Here is a 10,731-nt window from a genome sequence, read left to right as displayed (position 1 = left end):
AACAATCTGTTTAAATTTAACATGAGCATGCTATAAATGAAGGTTAATGACTTAATGATGAACAGCAGAAATTAAAGTATAGGGAGATGGATTGCACTCATGTATCCATGAACTCAGAGTCTCTGATTGGAGAGAATAAGAGGAAACTCTAGCAGTTCCACTTCCAACTTAGAGGTGAGTATGGTTCCTGCCTGTGGTCACCAGCCTTCAGACAGCAGGCTCTCAGCAGAGACAGGGAGTGCAAATGGGGACCCAAGGGCAGTGTGGCTCGATGAGGGGGTCAAGATGTGGATATCTGCTCTGGCAGTGTCACCACTGCATTTTTTACTCACTCAAGAAATATTTGAGGATTCAGCCAGATTCCTGAGAAGCGCGCAGAGATTGTAAATAGAATATGGTCCTCCTCCCTCATAGCCAGGGAGCCAACAAATAAAAAAATCGTGATTGCAAATTGTGAAAATGCTCTGAAGGGAAGTAACTGGATATAACGATGAATGGTAAGAGCAGGGATGAAATCTAGTTTAGACTAAGTGGTCCAAAAAGGCCTTTGTAAGAAGGGATGTTCAGGGAGGGTCAAATAGGACTCATCTGTACTAGGGGGCACATCTGTTGTCCTGAGAAAGAGCTACCGGTAAACAAAATACTCATAAATCAAAGCACATGGTATGTTCAGATGCAAAGTGCCTATGTTGAAAGAATCCTGCTGTGAAGGCATGGTTGGTTTGAGAGCAGAAATTCCCAAATGTATGTAGTCATCACTGGCCCTGGCTCCAATGAGGATGCCAACAAGAAATCTGTGGTTCTGTGAGGCCCTTGGGTGGCAGCAGCTGACGTGGCCCATGTGCCTGGCTGCTTGACTTGAAACTTGAGACAGTTGGGTAAGGATATTGGAATATTATATTATATATAAAAGAAACAGTATCACTTCAGTTTGCTCCTTTACTAAGCCATGCTAAATACCAGGCGCCACCTATATGAAGAGGAATACAGCCTACCACTCGCCTCCAGTGGATGGCATGGTTTCAGATGTTTCAAAGTGGTGGTCTACAGACAGGTTTTATTTCGGCTGGTACGGTGTATACATTTTTTAAAACTAGTTGTCAACATTTTCATTTGAGCTATTTCTCATAAAATCTTGATTTCTGGCTTCTACAAAAGGCCAGTGTGGTATAATTTGGTCAACATCTACCACTTCCCACTGGATTTACAACGTCAGCTTTTCTAATTTTTTCCTCCCTCCCTCCCTTTCTCTTTCTTTTTTTCTTTTTTTGTACTGAGGATCTAACCCAGGGTCTTGTACATATTTGACAAGTGCTGTACCACTGAGCTAGAGCTCTGGACCCCCTCTTTTAGTGCATATTAGTTAAATAGAGTAATGGATTTTATCTGGCATATTTGAACATGTATATAGAATACTGTGATATTTTTATCCCCTGTTATTCTTCTTCCCCTCTTTTTCCCCTTCCCCTTATTCCCTTCCATGTCTTTAGTAATCTCATTTCTACTTTCATGTCAGTGCTTTTGTTTCGTTTGTATTCCACTGATGGAAGACACTGGATAGTTTTCTGTGAGTCTGGCTTATTTCTCTTAACATGATGATGCCCAGTTTCATCCATTTTCTTGCAAACAACATGATTCCCCAGTGCTTTTCCAGTTTTATTTTGAGAGAGGGTCTTGCTAAATTACCAGGGCTGGCCTTAAACTTGTGATACTCCTGCCTCAGATTCCTGAGTACTGAGATTACAGGCCTTCTCCACCATGCCCAGAAACTTGCCCCCTTTTTATTTTCTGCCTGGCCTCTCTGGGCATGATAATTTGAGATCCCTGCACTAGAATTAGTAAGAGAAGACCAATTAACTCTGGGTACTGGTAGGATAATGCAAGATTCTTAGCAGGGTTGCAGCACAAATGGTATCAGCAACAAAGTGGGAGATGTTGGTCACCCATGTAGATGTGCGGTTGGGAAGATGGGATGAGATGGGGGCAGCTACACTTGCATTTGAGTTTATTGAATTTTTAAATTTTTAGTATTTTTCATAATTGATATTAGCTTGTTAACTGATATTTTTACTTGTTGATTGTGTATCCCCAGTAGGCTGTGAGCTCTGTACAGGCAGACGCCTTGTCTGTCTTGCTTGCTCTGTTTCCTTTGAATTTAAAACACTGTCTGGAATACAATACATACAGCACATGTTCATTACTTGTCCAATGAATTAACAAATTTGCTTTTCTGCAAATTTGTTATAGTGATTACCACAGCTGGCACATGGCCATCTTCAGGAGGTGTCCTTGGGAATTACCAGGCTGTCAGGCATCTGAAAGAAGAAAGAGGAGTAAGGGTGGAAGGAGTAGTCAGAGGATGAGAAAGACCTAGACAGTGAAGACCCAGAGGTCAAGGGAGGAAAGAAAACAATGGCGGGCAATCAGCAAAGTCCAGACTGCTGTGGGGAGCAGGGGATGAGGGCCAGTGATGGGAGGCCTCAACCTAAGCTACTGGCCTCCAGAAAGTAGGAGAGGAAAGCCAGTACTGAGCAGTTTGCGTGATGGAGAAAGTGTGAAGCCAGTATTTTAAGGTTTCAGTTCAGTTTTGAGAAGTTATTTTTATTATTGCGGCAAGCAGATGATTTTGAGCCCCTGTGTGGTGAGAAGGAGAATGACGATATAAAATAGTGGGTGACATCCTACTTTATAGCAGGTAGAAATTGTGATAGGTACAATTAGGAGGATTAAAAAAGGAGACACCTATTCCTTGGGATAAGAGGAGGGGGAAGCAGGAATCATAAACTCGCCAGAAATATGCGCTCCTAAAAGGTCTTCATTTAGGGGAAGATTCTAGAAGCCTTGGATGTAATCTAAGTAAGTAATGAACAAATATGGACATAGCTTTGCAAATGAGAAGGGCTGTGTATATCTATCTTAATAAATAATTTGTCCTTAGGGGAATTTGCAAAAGCATTAGGTAATTTGCCTCTAATCCATTGCTTCCTGTTCCTTTCCAAGACTTTTGCAGAAGCACTTTTTGGGTGCTACCTTCATGGTGGATTAAATATTTGGTAATTAAGTGAGAGAAGAGCTCTTATCTTCAGCATAAAGGGAAATGGATGAGGAGAAATACTACCAGGAGTGGGCCTTGTGGGTGGGAAGGGGAAAGAGAATTATGAGAAAGCTAGCTTTGTCTTAAAACCTTGTGACAGTATTGAGTATATTGTTTTTGGTATTTTTATCTTGTGATGTCAAGAAACATTTGTTCAGTGAATGAATAAATGTAAGGTCAGACTGCACACAAAAGCTGGCAGGATTAATTTAATGTGAAGGTGTCCACAATTGTTTCTCCTGGTTCTGTTTATTTCAGCTGTAAGTATTCCTTCAAAGTAGTAAGTGTAAATGTTTTCCTGTAATAAGATTGCCAGACTGTCATGACCGGTTTCTTGGTCTTTTGGGAACTCGACCTACCCAATGTCCAGGGAACCTGTGCTGTCTCAGACAAACCTCAGCCTGTCAGGGATGACCAAGAAGAGGCATTAAGGGGTGGCTTCTGGACTCTGGCTGGCGTCAAATCCTGACTGTGTTGGGTTAGACTAGAGAAGTTACCTAACTTCTTCATAACTCCATTTCCTCATCTGTAAAATAGGTATAATAATATTTCCTGGCTCTTAGGATGCTTTTTGAAGATTTAGATAATACAGGTATAGGATGCAGAAGATCTCCTTGCATAGAGTATTCAGTAAGTGTTCTTAACTATTATTACTGGAAGTTAGTTTCCCTCCAGAACAGTTAAAAATTTATTTACTATGTATGATTTAACCTTTTTTTTTTTTTTTTGGTTTTTCTCCGGTACCGGGAACCGAACTCATGACCTTGCGCTTGCCAGGCAGGCGCTTTTGCTGCTGAGCTAAATCCCCAGCCCCAATTTAACATTTTTTGAAAATACATTCTGTGCGATTGTGTGTGTATGACTTTGTGTGTATGATTTTTTTGTGTGTATATTTGTGTGTGTGTGTGTGTGTAGGGGGAGAATGAGAAAGGACATTATTCTTGGAGGTGGAAGTTTCGGGGCCTGGAGGTCTACTTCCTATTTACAAATCATCCTACAATCAGCTACTGAGAGGTGAAGTGACTTGCCCTGATGATATTATGAGTAATGGCTGAAACAAGTCTAAGTACTATACTTTTTGACTCTCAATCCAGTGTCTCTTTTATTAAAGCCAATTTCCAGGAAAGCTTGTTAGTTTTTCAGAAATCACCCCAAATTATGTACCAATTCAGTTTTCTCTAAATTGGTCACAGTAAGTTGAAGAGGGGGAACTTGGAGGAGAACATCAGTCCGCCCGGCCAATAGATGGCGCTGAGGTCTTGTCGGCGGCGTTGGTGGGGCGGGAGGGGCGGGACTCTGGAGGACCGCGTCGGACGGATTATCCAATTAGAAGCGCCTTCGTCACTGTGGTGCCTTCTAGGGTGGCCGCCCGCGGAAATATGAAATGACAGCGTGCTGTCTGGGGGCTGAGGGCGGGGCACCAGGGCGCCCTGGGCAGCGGAGGAGGAGAAAGGTAAGCACTGGGGATCCTGGGTGGGGCGTCTGGGTTGCAGGTCTTCCGGACTCGGTTGGCCAGGGTGGCGTGATGTCCTGGAGATCAGAGCCCGGGGTACCGGGGCCAGTTTCCTCTCCACATCTCTCTGGCCTTAGCTACCATGAGACTGGATGGAGTCGGAGTGGGTCGGGACCTCCCTACCTGCACCGATTACAGGGAGATTTGTAATCTTACGGAAGACTCATCTTTTTCAAATGAATCGCAGAGGAGATCAAGAACTACACTTCCCTTCTTCAAAAAAGAAGAAAACTTGAGCCTTTAGCCTAGATAGTTGTCCTGACCATGAGAGGCAAGTGACCTGCCCAAGTGAGGGGGGCTAAATTGGGCCGTAGTCCAGAAGTAGAACCCAGGTCCCCGAATTCTCCTTTCTGCCACTTCATGGAGATTCCATTATTGTTATTAATATTAACATTAATACTGTTGTTTCGCGGTGCACCACTGAGCCACATCTCTAGATCCTCAGTACCTTTTTTTTCCCTGACATTTTCATCTGGTTTATGTTCTTTAGTTCTGTCGGTTGTATTATGCAGTAGAAAGAGTTCTGACAAAGTGAAAAAATATAGGTATGACTTAATTCCACTATTGAACCGCTCTGTGAGCTGGTAAGAGTTGCTGAGGTTCAGCTTTCGCCCTTGGAAAACAGAGCTAAAGGTTCTATTTGTGATGAGCATGAAGTGAAATAATGTGTGAAGAGTCACATTTTTGAAGTGGCCATAAAGAAAGGCAAATACTGCATGTTATTACTTACATGTGGAATCTAAAGAAGCTGCATTTAGAGAAAGCAGTGTAGATAGTGGTTACCTCAGGTGGGGGAAAAGAGATATTGATCAAAGGGCGCAAAGTGTTAGGTGTGAGATCAATAAGTTCTGAGAGACCATGGTATCTACAGTTAATTAATAAGGCATTATATATTTGAAATTTGATAAGAGTACATTGTAAGCATTCTCACATGGAGGGAGGGAAGGAAGCAGGGAGAGAGAGAAGAGAAAAGGAGAGGAAGGAGGTGATGGCAATGTTAAGTTTATTGTGATAATCATTTCCTAATATACACGTCATGTATACCTTAAATACATACAGTTTTTGTCACATCTCAGTAAACTGGAAAAACAAAAAGAGCCAGTAGATATATTATGTTGAAATAAGGTACTATTTCTCTTAACAAACATATCCTATGTAATGGGTACTGTTGTAAAGGGTTAAGAAATGATTTATTAATTTTTAATTGAAATAGGAATACTACTTTCATCTTTATAAGCTAGGAAACAGACATAGATTGTTACACAGTTATTCAGGTATTGATGCCCTCTGAGGACATTTTTGTTGATTTTTAATTTTTTTTTTTTGCAATTCTCGAAGGCTTATGTGCATCAATGTTTGTGAGCAATAGATTCTTAAGTATACTTCAGTCATATGTGGGGTCAGGGTAATTCTGATGGCCTGAACAGAGACAAAGAAATGGAAGGAAGGTGAAAAAGAAAGGAGAAAATAAAGGAATGTGGGAAAAGAAAGACTGCTGCTGACAACAGTCTCATGTACCTTATGTGAAATTATCTCTGCAAATTACTCTGGTAGTTTAAATGCCACTCTTTGCATCATTTATTAGTAATCATTTTGTCTATAAAGAAATCTTTTTACACAGAATTAGATATACCACTGGCCACGTCACACTGTATGAAACATTACATACAGACTAAACCTAAGGTGATTTGCATTTTCTGAGCTTTTCCTTAGACAAAGTCATTGAAATTTGTGAGGAGGAACCTAGTAGCTTTAGTGAGGTAAACCTTATGCATTATTAAGATTCTTTCACCCCTGTTACTTGAGAGGCCATTGACAGAGTCATACTGTACATAATAAAGGGAAGCTTGCATTCATTTGACAGCAAAAAAGCAAATCATCCTTTTTAAAAAAAATGTAGTTTGGTAGAGTTGTTTTGGGAGAAAAATAAACTAAAATACTTAACCATTATAATTTGCTAATTATAGCAGCAAAAATAAAAGTCATAACTATAATCCTGTGGAGAACTTGGATTATTTGTAAAAGATAATTCTCTTCCTCTACTTCCCTGTAAACCTCACAGAATAGTATCATCAAAAACCTAAATAGTGAGATATCCTAAGCTTGTACTGTTCTGAAGTAGAATTTGATTCTTTTTTTTTTCTTCTTTTTTGATACCAGGAATTGAACTCAGGACCTTGCAATTGCCATGAAGGTGCTTGTGCCACTGAGCTATATCCCCACCCAGGCTGAAGTAGAATTTGAGATCTGAGGTGTTTTTATGTTTTGAAAACTAGTTTCTTCTAATAGAGGTAAGTATTCATTCCCAACTCCTTATTTGCGTTTTGCTTGGAATTCCTAAGCAAGGATGTGAAAATAAAGACACTCTACAGTGAAAGTATCTTATAGTTGAGCCTGTTTACTTTTGTTGTTCTTTCAGTTTGTCTCAAGATGAAGATTTATGCAGTAATTGTAGCTGTTGTGATAAGTTTATATTCATTTTCAAATTTTATGCCAGAACAAAAATCCTTTTCTTAGAAATTTTCCAAGCAAGTCAACTTTTGTTTTAGGAATGAGTCAGAGACCACCAAGACTATATTTTAGGTGAGTAGTTTCTCTTACTTGCTTCTTTTATCTTTTTAGTTTACAGGTAGATTGTATCTTAGTCCTGAATGCCAGTAGTTGGTTCTGAGAAAAATGAATTTAAATAGATTTATTAACTTCTCTGCTTTTTGCCTTCTCAATTCTTATTGTGTTTAATTTGTTTACAGCTGACTGCGAGGTCTCTGAAGTAAGGGGATTCACAACGGAGTTCTTACAAGAGGTCCTTGAACCATCTGGATGGTGGGCAGTCTGGCCCACTAATGTGCTTGAGGTACTGGTTGAGGTAAATTGAATTCTGTTGTTAAGACATTTGTCTGTAGCTATAAGCACTTTACTTCAGACTGTGATGGCCAGATTACTTATTTTTAATTAAAGTTTATGAGCTGATTGAAAATAGCATGTTTTTCCCATCAAATTGCCATGGTGTGTGAAGTGTTCTGCAAATTTTAAAGGCAACTGAGAAACTACCAGGAAATTAAGGTGGTTTAAGTGTCACTGTCCTTTGACAAGGGGAAATGGGTTGTAAACCTGCGAAATGGAGGAGGTATTTGAGATCATTTAAAAATTAAGGAGGCCTACTTATGAAGTCAGTGGAGTTTCAATTAATTTTTTACCTTCTTAACTGTGGCCCATTAAGCAGCTCAAACCAAAAAGCATTTAAAAACTAGTCCATGTTTTGTCTAACAAATTTGTAGAAACGTGGTTAATCTCTTGATAATGTATCCCATAGCAGAAAGTAAAAAAAAAAAAAAAAAAGAGAGAAAAATCTTATTTTTCAACTGGCTGGGCCTTTTACATTAAATTTGCACTCTAATTACAGCTGTGAATTTTTCTCAGTGTTTGTGAACTGGACCACAAAAGAACCCTGTTAAGCTAAAATGTTAAACCAGGGAGTGTGACTACAAGTTGTTGCTGGGGCTCCTTTAGAAAATGACATCACATACTGCAGTGATTATGTACAGAGCAGTGGGCTGCAGCTGTTCCTTGTGAATTTTTAAAGTTTGGATTATGCTAATATCTTTAGCTGAAGTTCAGGTCTATTAATTTCCTTATGGTACTTCCTCTCTTCCACTTCGATTTTCTAAAAGTAGTCGAAAATCATTGTTTTAAAAGAGTAGTATGCCATTTCTCCGCTTACAACCCCTAATGCATTGCGTTCACCAAGGGCCCACTGCTGGCTTTACAGCCTTGTATTGCACAAGAGAGCAGGTAAAGTCAGAGCTCCTTCTCATGCTCTTCATGTCACGATCTTCTTGCCTTTCTCTCCCACCGCTTCTGTTGCTGTCTCTCTTCATCTCTAATCTCTGGTTCCAGGAAGAAGCACTGCTTTTCCGTTCCTTTCTGCTCCTCCAGCTGCCAAGTCTCAGGGACTCCTGCACTTTCTGTGCTTTTAGATGTCTGCTTCCATTTCATTCTTCTCAGCTCTGAGGTGCCATCCCATGGCCATCCCAGTGAAACTAGATCACCACACTTTTGGTTATTCTCTATTACTTACCATCATCCCGATGCATTTTCTTCCTGATTACAGTGTAAGTGCTCTCAGGGGAGAGCCAGTCCAGTCTCGTTTATCACTTATATGATGGAAGAAGGCCCCTGCCCCTATTTCATGCTTATAACAAAATTAGTCTATCAACAGTGTTTCGTGTGTGTCTTAATTTTGATTTCTGTATGTTAAACTGAGTCACATTATTCTAAATGTCAGGTTACAGGCGTGGACTTTTCCCCTCGAAGGCATCACTCGGGCTTGCCAAGCTGTGTGTCTGTGAATTTGAAGTGAGCGCTTTTACCTTGGAGTATATGAAAGAGCTCCTCGATCTGAAGGAGTATCAGTTGCCTCTGCAGGCATCGTGGGTGGTGTTTGATGATTCGAGGGGGTTTGATCAGACAGCTCTTGCAACTGTCAGGTAGGAAGAGAAGCTGACAAAACTAACCTTGTACCAGAAACTTAACTGTCGCTGCAATATTTTTAAATATTCAGGGGTTTTCTTTGGTGTGTTTTGTGTGGGTATGTGTTTGTTTGTTTTGTTTTGTTTGTTTGTAGTACTGGGTTTTGCACACAGGGCTTTGTAAGTGTTAGGCAAGTGCTCTGCCAATGAGCTGTATCTTCGGCTCCTAGGAAAATCTTTTAAATTTTAAAAATGTAACAAATATTTTAAATTTAGGAAGTTTAAAAAATGTTTTAAACATTCCTTTTGTGATCGTTTCAAACTTACAGAAAGGTGAGCAAATAGTACATTCGCATTATATTGATATTTCATGAAAGCAATGAACTAACATCTATGTCTCAGGCCCCTCAGTTTGAAATAGTGAGGAACAGGAGTTGGGAACAGATGCAGGTGCTCAGTGAGTTTCAGGAGCTGAAAGGCCAGTGTGGTCAGAGCACAGACAGTACCGCAAGAGCCCTAATAAACTAAGTGGGAGTAGTCGGTGGGGTCGACAGGTTCAGGGCTTTGTCAGCCAGTTAATAATTTTTGTCTTTAAGAGCAGTGGGAAGCCACTCCAGGGCTTTCATTCTTGGGAGAATATGATCGATGTTGTGTTTTAAGAGGTTCATTGAGGCTTGTTTGTGGGAAAACAAATGGGAAGGGAATAGGGAAGTCTGTCGAGAGGCGAGAAAGAGCTGGGATGGGAATATGTGGAGGACAGAAGATTAATTAAGAAAGTAAAGTGGCTGGGAGTTAGTAGTCGAGTCGATACGAGAGGTGAGAGATGAGCAAGTATGGGAGGAGTCAGGACCAACTTCCAGGTTTCTGGCTTAAAAGAATAAGCAGCAAAGGAGGTGCAGATGTAAGTGATATGTAAATGCCTGGTGCCACAGTGGTGAGCACAATATTTAAGCTGAGTTATGCGTTGTAAATATGAGTTTACCAGGTAGAGAGGAAGAAAGCTTTGACCAGCATGTTACATGGCAATTGGAAAGACCTTGGGAAATTGGTAATGTATATATAAGGGCTCTGAGGCAGGAGAGGTCCTTTAGAGCCATAATATTAATACATATATTGTCACCACAATCAAGACTCCACTCTGAGGGCCACAGGAAGCCAGTAGAGTTTTTTTGTTTTGTTTTGTTTTGTTTTTGTCTTAAGCATGAAATAGCTTCATGTTCTCATATTTAGTCAACATTTTTCTGCTCTTACCTTGCCTGACCTGGCCACATTCTAGGCGTTTGATCAACTCCATCTTCTTGACAAACTTTCCTCTCGGCTTCTGGGACACAGCTATTCACATGGTGTCTCACTGGCTTGCTTTCTTAGTCATCTTGGACATCTCTTCCTCTCATGCTCACATTTACCATGTTGAAGTCGCCCAAGGATCAATCCTGTGACATTATTTTAGTTTGTTTTCTATTGCTATAAAAATACCACAGACTGAAGAACTTATAAAAAGTAATTCTTTTTCTTTTTCTTTCTTTCTTTCTTTCTTTCTTTCTTTCTTTCTTTCTTTCTTTCTTTCTTTCTTTCTTTCCTTCCTTCCTTCCTTCCTTCCTTCCTTCCTTCCTTCCTTCCTTCTCTCTTTCTTTCTCTCTCCCTTTCTTCTCTCA

At 40.3% G+C, this 10,731-nt stretch overlaps 1 long non-coding RNA gene across 2 annotated transcripts in view; it reads left to right on the top strand.

Moving 5' to 3' along the window:
- The first annotated feature begins 4,450 nt into the window (after positions 1-4,450).
- Positions 4,451-10,731, top strand: part of LOC102015304 — a 94,826-nt gene continuing 88,545 nt past the window's right edge. For both annotated transcript variants that reach the window (XR_001236885.1, XR_001236884.1), the window contains exons 1-3: positions 4,451-4,547; positions 6,768-6,898; positions 7,358-7,473. This is a non-coding gene — a long non-coding RNA (uncharacterized LOC102015304). The remainder of the gene's footprint in view (positions 4,548-6,767; positions 6,899-7,357; positions 7,474-10,731) is intronic.

This window comes from Chinchilla lanigera, unplaced genomic scaffold (genome assembly GCF_000276665.1).
Source record: "Chinchilla lanigera isolate Chin_1 unplaced genomic scaffold, ChiLan1.0 scaffold00067, whole genome shotgun sequence".
Classification (NCBI taxonomy): domain Eukaryota; kingdom Metazoa; phylum Chordata; class Mammalia; order Rodentia; family Chinchillidae; genus Chinchilla; species Chinchilla lanigera.
The sequence above is the reverse complement of the archived record's forward strand: the minus strand, read 5'-3'. Positions and strand labels throughout refer to the sequence as shown.